The sequence below is a fragment of the Octopus bimaculoides genome, chromosome 3 (genome assembly GCF_001194135.2).
Source record: "Octopus bimaculoides isolate UCB-OBI-ISO-001 chromosome 3, ASM119413v2, whole genome shotgun sequence".
NCBI lineage: Eukaryota > Metazoa > Mollusca > Cephalopoda > Octopoda > Octopodidae > Octopus > Octopus bimaculoides.
Genome location: NC_068983.1, coordinates 61,948,842 through 61,958,597, shown reverse-complemented (window position 1 = coordinate 61,958,597; position 9,756 = coordinate 61,948,842). Strand labels below are relative to the sequence as shown.

Here is a 9,756-nt window from a genome sequence, read left to right as displayed (position 1 = left end):
ACACACACACACACACACACACACACACACACACACACAAACATTCACATACTTCTCTTTTACATACACAAGCATATACTCACACAGAGTTGAAAACTGTTTGATTTCTTTTCTCTGTAGAATTTCCATTATCCCACTACCAAGTTTTGTCATCACCCCTCCCTTCCTTATTCATCTATCACCCCTTCCTTTCTCATTTACATATTGTGACGGAGAAAGACACAAGAGTATTATTACAGTAGATTTTATCCGTTGCTTATCGTACATGTTTCTATGTACTTCAGGAATAAAATAATTCTTAAAACAACTTTCTAAACCAGCTAACAATGATTCCTTTGGACTAGATATATTGTAAAATTTTAGAAGGTCAGTACATGTCAGATTAACACGCCCCTGCTACATTTGAAGAACTGATTCCATAAAAGCTTGTTAGGTGCAATGCTAAGTCATTCAAAATAGAACGAAATAATAATATAAAGAATCATTTAGCTTGGTGATTGATTGTTTCAAGCAAACCGCTCTTGTAGCTTGTAACGTATAATCAATTTCTTGGAACTAGGTCATACCTAATCGAACACTAATAATAAAATAATGATGCTTCTAGTGAGATTCGTCTCAAAATATGTCTCAAGATACAACAAAATATTACCCACCTCTCGCCCAGATGTTGTTGTTTTATACCTAGTTATACCCATCTCATGATATTTTTGACACAGTATATCTAAGAGAGTAAATATATGTTCTATAATGTTGTACTTCATTCTGAACCCCTCCTGTTCCCTTGGCTGTTGTTCATCCAATTGTTGAGATAACCGTTCAGCAATTATCTTCGTGAACAACTTCTAAACATGAGACATGAGGCAGATGGGATGCTAGTTCATAAAATCTTCCTTATTGCCCTTCTTGTACAGTGGGGTTGTATTTAACTCCTTACATTCGGAAAGTATTAAACCTTCCTCTAGGTAACGTTTGAAGCGTAGAACAAAGATTTTGCATTGCTGCTCTCCGCTGGCCTGCAGCATTTCAGATATTATACCATGGCTTACCCGGTACTTTTCCTCTCTTCAGAAGATTGAGGGCTCTCTCGACTTCACTGTTATGAATAAATGGTACTTTCTTTTTCCACTTTCCAACGACAGAGGCGCGACCACTGCTCTCGATTTAAAGAGGTTTTTTGTAGAAGGATTTTCAGACTTCTTCCATACCTGTTCTATCGGTCACTGCATTACCGTCCTTGTTCTTCAGCGTTGTTACCTCCGTTCTATAAAATATCATCTCCCTTTCGCATTTTTTGAGGCTCTTCCGCTCTTGTGCTGTCTTCAGGACCTTCTCTCTTCTGTACCTCTCGAAGTCATTCACGAGGCATCCTCTTATTGTCTTACAGAGAAAAGAATATTCTACCAGGTGTTCTCCATCTCTATTCATGTTTCTCCGCTTTTCTACCAGTTTCGTTGTCTACTCTGAGATCCTTCCTGTCTCATTCGGAACCACGACCTTTGTACTCCTCAAGCTTTTATTCAACTTCTGGATCAGTGTCTCATTGTCGTCGTCTATTTCCTCAAGCTGATCTCAAGATCCTTTCCCGATGGCTTCTCTCAGCTGTTCTCCCTTCACAACCTTCACACGTTGTTCCCTCGACGTTAACTGCAGCAGTTTTTCTCCCTTCACTCATCCAACACAATCTTCGCCCTCACAAGGCGGTGGTCACTTCCTTTGATGAACGGTGCAACTACATAGACATCTTGTAGAATACGCTTTTTATCGACCACGTTGTAATCGATCTCATTTCGGTCCCTTGCGTTCGGGGCGACCCAAGTCGCTCTCGAGCGTTACTGGTAACGTAACCTAGTATAACCTGGTGCACGGTCGGGTCATCAGCGACTAAACTGACAACCCCACAGAGTTTGCTTGATGAGAAGGGTGTTTGTTGGACACCCTGTGGGACAAAAAACAAGACCCGTCAAAGGTCAGAGGGACTCATGAGTATTCAACGTTTATGCAACAAAAATATCTTGGGGATCAAAAGAATACGAGACTACAGGAGCACACCTCAAACGAAAAAGCAACCAGTAGTCTGTCCGCTTAGCCAGCAGGACTAAAACAGCATTAGGAAATGGGCCTTAGTACCCTGTGCGTCGGTCGGACCGCTCCACGGCGCCGGGACATAATCTGAGCAACGGGAGTCTACTCAGAATCTCAGATTGCAAAAAGCCGCCAAGGAAAATGACTAACCTCGCCATATACTAACGCAGTTGCTTGAATAAAAGAGAGGAAGTTTACTGGCTGCCTATGTACGTTGCGTTTATTGATTACGAGAAAACTTTTGGCAGCGTCGAAATCAACGCAGCACTGCAAGTTCTCAGGAAACAAGGTGTGACAACGTAGTATGTCACCCTCCTCATGGAGGCAAATACCGAGTGCACAACAAATGTGGTCCTGTTATCTTCACCAGTGAATGTTACGGTAGAGAAGGGTGTCAATCAAGGAGACATCATCTCTCCTAAGCTTTTCACGGTGTGTCTTGAGATGGTCATGCGAAACATGAACTGGGACGGAGGCATAAGGATAAATAGAGAACTGTTCGCCCATTTAAGGTTCGATGATGACATAGCGCTGATAGCGGAGAGCACCGATCAGCTGCAGAACATACTGGACGAACTGGATTTCAGAGGTTCGGCGGCTGGCCTGAAGATCAACCGTACGAAAACCAAGTGAATGCGGTCTAAGGGCGTACCGATCGGACGCTTAATAGTCGAGGATGATGAAATAGAAGTGGTGAGCAGCTATGTGTATATCGGTCAAGAAATGATTGTAAAGCACACAATGAAGAATGAGATCTCGGAAAGAGTAAGAGTAGGATGGAAAGCATTCAACTCGGTGAAGGATGTTCTGAAAGCAAACCTAGAAAAGGCAACTCTCGCCAATCTCTTCAACAGCACTGTTTTGCCTGCAATGCTACACGCATGTGAGATTTGGATTTTGACAAAGAGAGAAGAACATCTACTTAAGGCGCAGAGATCCATGGAGAGATCGATGTTGGGAATCTCGCTAAGAGATCACATCCGGAATGAGGAGATCGGGAATAGAACTGGAATGAAGGAAGTCGTCGCAGAATACCACCACGCAAAGCTACGATTGGCCGGCTATGTCGCAAGGTCCATAGACAATCGTTGGATCCGTGCAGTTGTCGAGTGGTATCCGCGCGAACGGAAGAAACCACTCGGAAGACCTCCAATCAGGTGGGAAGACGATTTAAGAAAAATGTTTAGAATAACATAGAAGAAAATGGCACGAGCACGGGGGGAATGAAACAAATGCTGTGGTCGGCGGAGCAGACTCAGCCCCAGACAGCCTGGCCGACCCAGGTGATCCAGATGAGTATATCAAGAACAAAATTATCCAATTTGTTTTTCTTTTTAATATGGTATAATCTTATTTCAGGGTGGTTTGATTAATATTTCTAGCATATTGAGTAATTATGCATAGGCTATCCCGTTGACAAGAAATTCTATACTGTAAAATTACAACGGAGTTGATATTATAAATTGTATAGACTTACACCTACACATTATGGTAGCCAAAGTGTAAAGCTGTATTACTGGGTTTCAATCTTGGCATGTCAGTTTTGCTTTCAATGGTGGAAGGAATAATCGCTGATAATGCACTAGGTACTGATTCAAGATCACTGTATGTTAGATATGAAGTTCTAGCTGAACAGAACCTGTAGTCTATTTTGCTATGTTTACTGAAATTTCGGAGCAAGAATTCAGCTTACAATTCCACCCACGTCAAAATGTCTCTGGCTTCATGTCTATTTAATAACAGATTACTGATAATCACATTTTTTTATGCAAACTCATTATCAACAAGCCTTTCAAAGTAATATACTGTAATTACTCTGTTGGGTAATCATGATTAATATCAACCCGGTGCAGCTGTGTACCAGCTGTTATAGTGATCTTTGAATTAATTTCCATATTTAGTGTCAAAAGGACGTCAAGCTTCCGACACTTTTCGATATTCCGTTTGTAGAAACTGGGCTTTGTATATCAAATTTCAAGACTAGATTCGTCTTATCTAAACTGTAGTAGAAACAAATCACATAAATTTTATTTCTTATAAGAACTATCCTCTAACTTTAAAAGAACAAAACATGAATTAGTAATGTTTCTGATGTTATTGGTAGGCTGTTAACTCGTATTCAAAAACGCATTCGTATTGACTGGCAGATAAGAGGCATCTACCTCTTCATAGGAGATGTATTATTACGAATCAATATCACTGTACTGTGCATTAAACAATAAGCGGAGATAATGCTAGATTTACTAGGCATCAGTAAACTGATGACTTTCAACGCAAATGTAATCGCTGTAATGAACTGTGATGACTATCTCGGTACTGAAGTGAAGAATATAACGGTATGGCTATGGCTGATAAGGGACGGTAGTTGTTGAGAACGTGTGATAGGTACTGAAGAGGCACGTTGGTAAAGGATGGGGTGTTATGGTCGATAATATACGCTTGAGGATAAATCTCACCAACATCTGTCTTCCTTTCCAAAATCGAAAATATGATAAGGAGCTAAAATAAAAAACGCAGTGTTAACTTCAAGTTAATAAATGAATTATCGGTTTATAAAAGAAGTATGATATATCACTTGAGAAAAAATATATAAATCTGAGAACTATCAGTTTAATTAAATGTATTGGCAGTTATTCTAGTTTGTTTTCAATGAAGGACAGTAGGTGGAATTAAATATGTACTGGTGTTTTGTCTTTATGAATCAGATTAGAAATTAAAACTTCACGGCAAAATACACTACATCAAATCTCTCCTTTAAATCTTCACTTCTCGTTGTTACTCAGGTAACTGATTTTTTTTTGTTAATCACTAAGTTAATATATAGTGTTAGAGTTAGATTTTCAATTGGATTCTTATCATCATTGATACGGTTTAACGGCTTAGTTTATAAGGAAATCAAAAGTTTGCACGATGCTAAGTTTTCACCAAATTCCTTTAATCAAGCCACGTCACTCAAATAACTCGGTCTCCAGGTTTACATACGTGCCCTTTCTCTGATAAATTTTTCCTTTCATGCTTGCCCATTAATGGTAGACACCATTTTCTTTTATTTAGCAGGGACTAACTACCACGAGGTAGTGAATGTAACTCTTCTACTACTCTGGAGTAAGCTTAGACTCTGATGAACCCTAGAGCAGGGTAAATTAACTTTGAGACAATGTAGAGTCGAAGCGTATTTTCGACTCTCTTTTTAATCTATCAATTCAACATTGAAGGTGTCACTTACTTTCTACGAGTAACGTTTTGCGTGTTGGGTCGACGCTTTGCCTGTGGAGGTATCGGTAGCTCCAGATAAATTCCACATTCCCACTATTTTAAAGTCGAAAATTATTTCATTTCAGGAATGAGGGATCGATGTACCAAGCCTCTCAATTTCCATAATTTCATGAACATCTACGTCAACTATATTCTAGTCGCTTCGCGTGCTACACTGAAATACGTGTAATTGCACGAGTTCTAGTAATAGAAAATATTTTAAAACTGTAGAACCAGTGGGATTATCCAGAGACGATGGGATGTCTGATGGGATTACCATTTGATCTTGGATTCGAGGGAGCTGCTTCATACGGGATATCACTGTTTGTAATTCTTCATATCACGCACCAATATCAGCGGCGGAGTTTGATGGAGGTATCGGCAGCTCCAGATAAATTCCACACTCCCACTATTTTAAGGTCGAAAATTATTTCATTTCAGGAATGAGGGATCGACGTACCAAGCCTCTCAATTTCCATAATTTCATGAACATCTACGTCAACTACGGCTGTCGATGAACCTAACAAGATCTTTCAATATCATAACCTGCTGGAGAATTACAGTGTGTTTGAGCTAAATTTGACAGTTTGCATAAAAGGAAAACAAAACAATATCCCATCAAAAAATAACAGTATTTTTACAAAGTTAAATGATATCCACTAGATTGTAGCTGGGAAATAACAGTTCGCTCAAATTAGCCGTCATCAGCTTCCATCATGGCCCCAAGACCGTCATTCATGGTCAGCTTCATGATGGTGACTCCAACAATCATCTCACTCGCCAAAGTCCGCATTCGCTTGCTCGAATCTTCGATCACTTTGTCCTGCAGTTGGTGGTTGTATTCCAGCGAGTAGACGAGGTCAGAACACCTGCTGCATTTCTTCGTGCTGATACCAGCTGTGTAGTTACCAGGGCAGATGTCCATGTCATGTAACAGCATTTACAGTGTTTATAGAGCACTGAGAAACAGTCATTTTGATACCTGTCATGAATCATCATGATTCAGGTAACTCTTTTCCGATATGAAGATGACTTCCATTTCTCCATGTCAGCTAAAAGTTTCTCATTTTCAACGTTAATCTTTATGCTCTCCAACGCCGTTAGCTGTTCACCAAAATATCAAGCTGTTCTTCAAGAAAGGAGACACAAATCATAGTAGAATTTATTTCGGACGCCCAGGATATTTTTCAATATACAGGATTTAATACTTTATGTTTAGAAAACTTTTCCCTTCATTGACATATATCGTTGCCAAATCAACAGATGATGCTTGTGAGGGTGTTTCGTTGTTAAATGATCACCTGCGCTAATACCATCTGTCTTCTGAGATATCTTCGAAATGTTTTGAAGAAAATATTAGTAATTATTGTAGCATGATGGAATTTGGGGTGTCTATTTACTCTTGTAGCTCATTTCCATTGCTATCGTATATTAATTTTGTAAACTACCCATTGTAAAATATATGAAATTACATTCTTAATGAATTAATTTCCCGCATTTATCATGGACATTTATTTTTATTTTTATACCAACTTCACTTTCAAATTAACTATTATAGTTCACCGCATCTATCTCTTTTTTTCTTTTTCTGTTCTCTCTCACTCACTCAACTTCGTTACTGTTTACAGTATATCTTGATAGATATGTTTAGTGATGTACAGTAAAAAATGTGGGGAAATAGGTAGAGTTACAAACTGGGAGACGATTTGAATGTGATAGAAAAGGAGAAAAAGAACGTGAAAGAGAGAAGTTTGAATTAATTACATCGCATTGATATATAGCTGATATTTTCCTACATTTATTTATCAAGGTTATGATATAATTTCCACCCCGAACTCTAACAATGATCATTTCTTGTATTCTTGATTGAAAAGTTATCTGCTGCTCCTCTCTCTCTCTCTCTCTCTCTCTCTCTCTCTCTCTCTCTCTCTCTCTCTCTCTCTCTCTCTCTCTCTCTCTCTCTCTCTCTCTCTCTCTCTCTCTCTTTCTCTCTCTCTCAAGAGTATGTACTCGATATTCTCAAGTCAGTTATAACGAATACGTTGATTTTATTACATTTCAGATGTGACATTTTAATCAGTTCGTATTAGTATAAGATAAAGTTAGCACTGGAATTTGTATTATGGGCTCGCTATTTTCATCCTTCTATTTTTATTTCTCTACTTATAAGACAACGTATTATATTTTCATTCGCTTTTCTCCAGTCTTTTAAGTGACTTATTGATTACTTTATAATCTCTATTTCGTAATAACTTCGTCCGTTTAGTAATATTTACTGTGACTGCCAGTAAATGGAATTAAAAATAACAACAAAGTAGTGGCATATGTGATTCGCTACGTCTTTGTGTCCAACACATATACGTCAAGTAGAAATAATTGATTACCTTGTATCCATTTCAGTTGACTGTATCTCTTCGTAACATAGGTACAAGGTCAATATCTGTTGTGGTTAAAATAAAGCAAGTAGAAGTGTTAACTTATTAGAACCTGAAGAGATGGAAATCGAAGTCTAGTCTCCTTAATTTGAATTGGAAAATAACGACCGAAACACGGGATTTAATTTGACGCACTACAATCTCATTCATCCATCGCTGCCATATTGCAAACTAACCTACTTACAGTAAACATAAAAATAATAATCAATATTTCATTCAGTGTGATCAAATATTAACTAAGTATTAGTACTTAATCGTATTTATAGTTTCAAATTTACCACGGTTACCTTAAAAGGTACGATTAAATTGTGTTACCTTTCACGGCAAGTAATTTATACAATGGAGATAATTCTTCGTTGTGTAGGAGTCCTATTATGATGTGTACTAAATCATCAGTACTTCGACTGCTAAATAAACTTAACTAATATATTGGCTTAACAGTTTTCTTAGCCTCGGGAAATTTACGGTAGTTTAATCGTAAAGCACGCGTGGCCTCACGAAACCTGACACAAAGCGTAAATTTTCTCACAAATATAACATTCATATCAAATTATTAGAAATAAACTCATAAAGGAACGCAAGATTGTTTTTCAGATTAAGTATCGGATTCTAAATAGAAGAATAACATCTTCGTTATTAAACCATTTATAAGTGTAAAGTTGTAAAAGTGATACATACGTCAATGAATCATTTTTTTTATCACCTACTTATGTCGCAGAATGGGCAACAAATTAGGTTTTATGTTTCTATCACCTAGCGTTTTGAAGAAATACTAATATTTCTGAAAATGATACATCTGGTAAACTGATAGTGTATCCATAGAGAAATTAACACTTCAAGAATTTATGTAATTGTACCATTGACAATATGGTGTTAAGATGATAGTAGAGACAATTATTAGCATTTAGGTTGGCACTGCCTTAATACTTTTAAGGTTCTGAGTTCAGAATTCGCTTTCAGTACTCAGAAAATAATAAAACAAGCGCCAGTTGTGTTCTGGAGTTAATTAAGAAGGATGCACTAGCTACCTAAAATTGTTGTCTTGCTCGAAAGTTAGAAACCAGTCATGTCACCAATTTAGGGAACTGGTAAACATTGTGAATCAGGTAACTAATCATCTTGCAGTATTTTGTTATATTTATAAGATAATGAAGTAGTAAAGCACTTTCTAAAGTGTTTCCAGCTTCTCATAGAGCAGTGAAATGGATGCGGCTTGTGACAAGCTTAAGCATCTAAAGGTTGATATTTGTTAGTAAATGCGCTCCTAATAGAGTAAACTCTCCTAAAATTACACACTTGAAATTATTCATCGACCAACGATCAAATACATCTAAGCTGTGATCGCACCATCATTTTGGTCTTTATTTTTATGTAGTAGGTAACCAGAACTGACATTCAATTTTAATATAGTTTGGATGTAATATAAAGAAGATTTCGCTGCATTTTCTTGTCAGTGGAACGAGTGCGTTCGAACCGTTTTTGCTGAATTACGCAACAGTCTTTAATGTATATCAGAGAAATACTTACATTATCAGTTAAAATTAAAACATAGAACTTTCAGCCTGCCGCAAACCAATTAAATAAGTACTAGTCATATACTAGAATTGTTTCAACTGACAATACACGATAATTTGAAATAATTAATGTTGATACGCATGTGTGTGTGCCTGTGTGTGCATATGTGCGTATGTATGGTGTATGTATGTATGTATGTATGTATGCATGCATGTTAGTATGTATGTATGTTTTCTATTTTTATTGTCTGCATATTATTAATAATAATAACAATAATAATAAGGCCCCGAGGAGATGTGGTATCCCATATTTTATAATATTTTATAATATGTATGAATCGTTCTGGATATTGCATCGAAATATTCATAGGTCATTTTCATTATTATTATTAGTAGTAGTATAATAAAGTATTGTCAATGGATCAGTTTTGAGCTCTATTTAAAGTCGATATCTATATATCTATATATAT

General features: G+C 37.3%; 1 long non-coding RNA gene across 1 annotated transcript in view; it reads right to left on the bottom strand.

The window, feature by feature from the left end:
- LOC128247291 (uncharacterized) overlaps positions 1–8,167 on the bottom strand; it is a 74,092-nt gene extending 65,925 nt beyond the window's left edge. Inside the window, exons 1-2 of the long non-coding RNA XR_008263661.1 lie at positions 8,088–8,167; positions 7,722–7,777 (exon numbers count right to left, since the gene is read on the bottom strand). This is a non-coding gene — a long non-coding RNA (uncharacterized LOC128247291). The remainder of the gene's footprint in view (positions 1–7,721; positions 7,778–8,087) is intronic.
- Between the last annotated feature and the right edge of the window lie 1,589 nt (positions 8,168–9,756).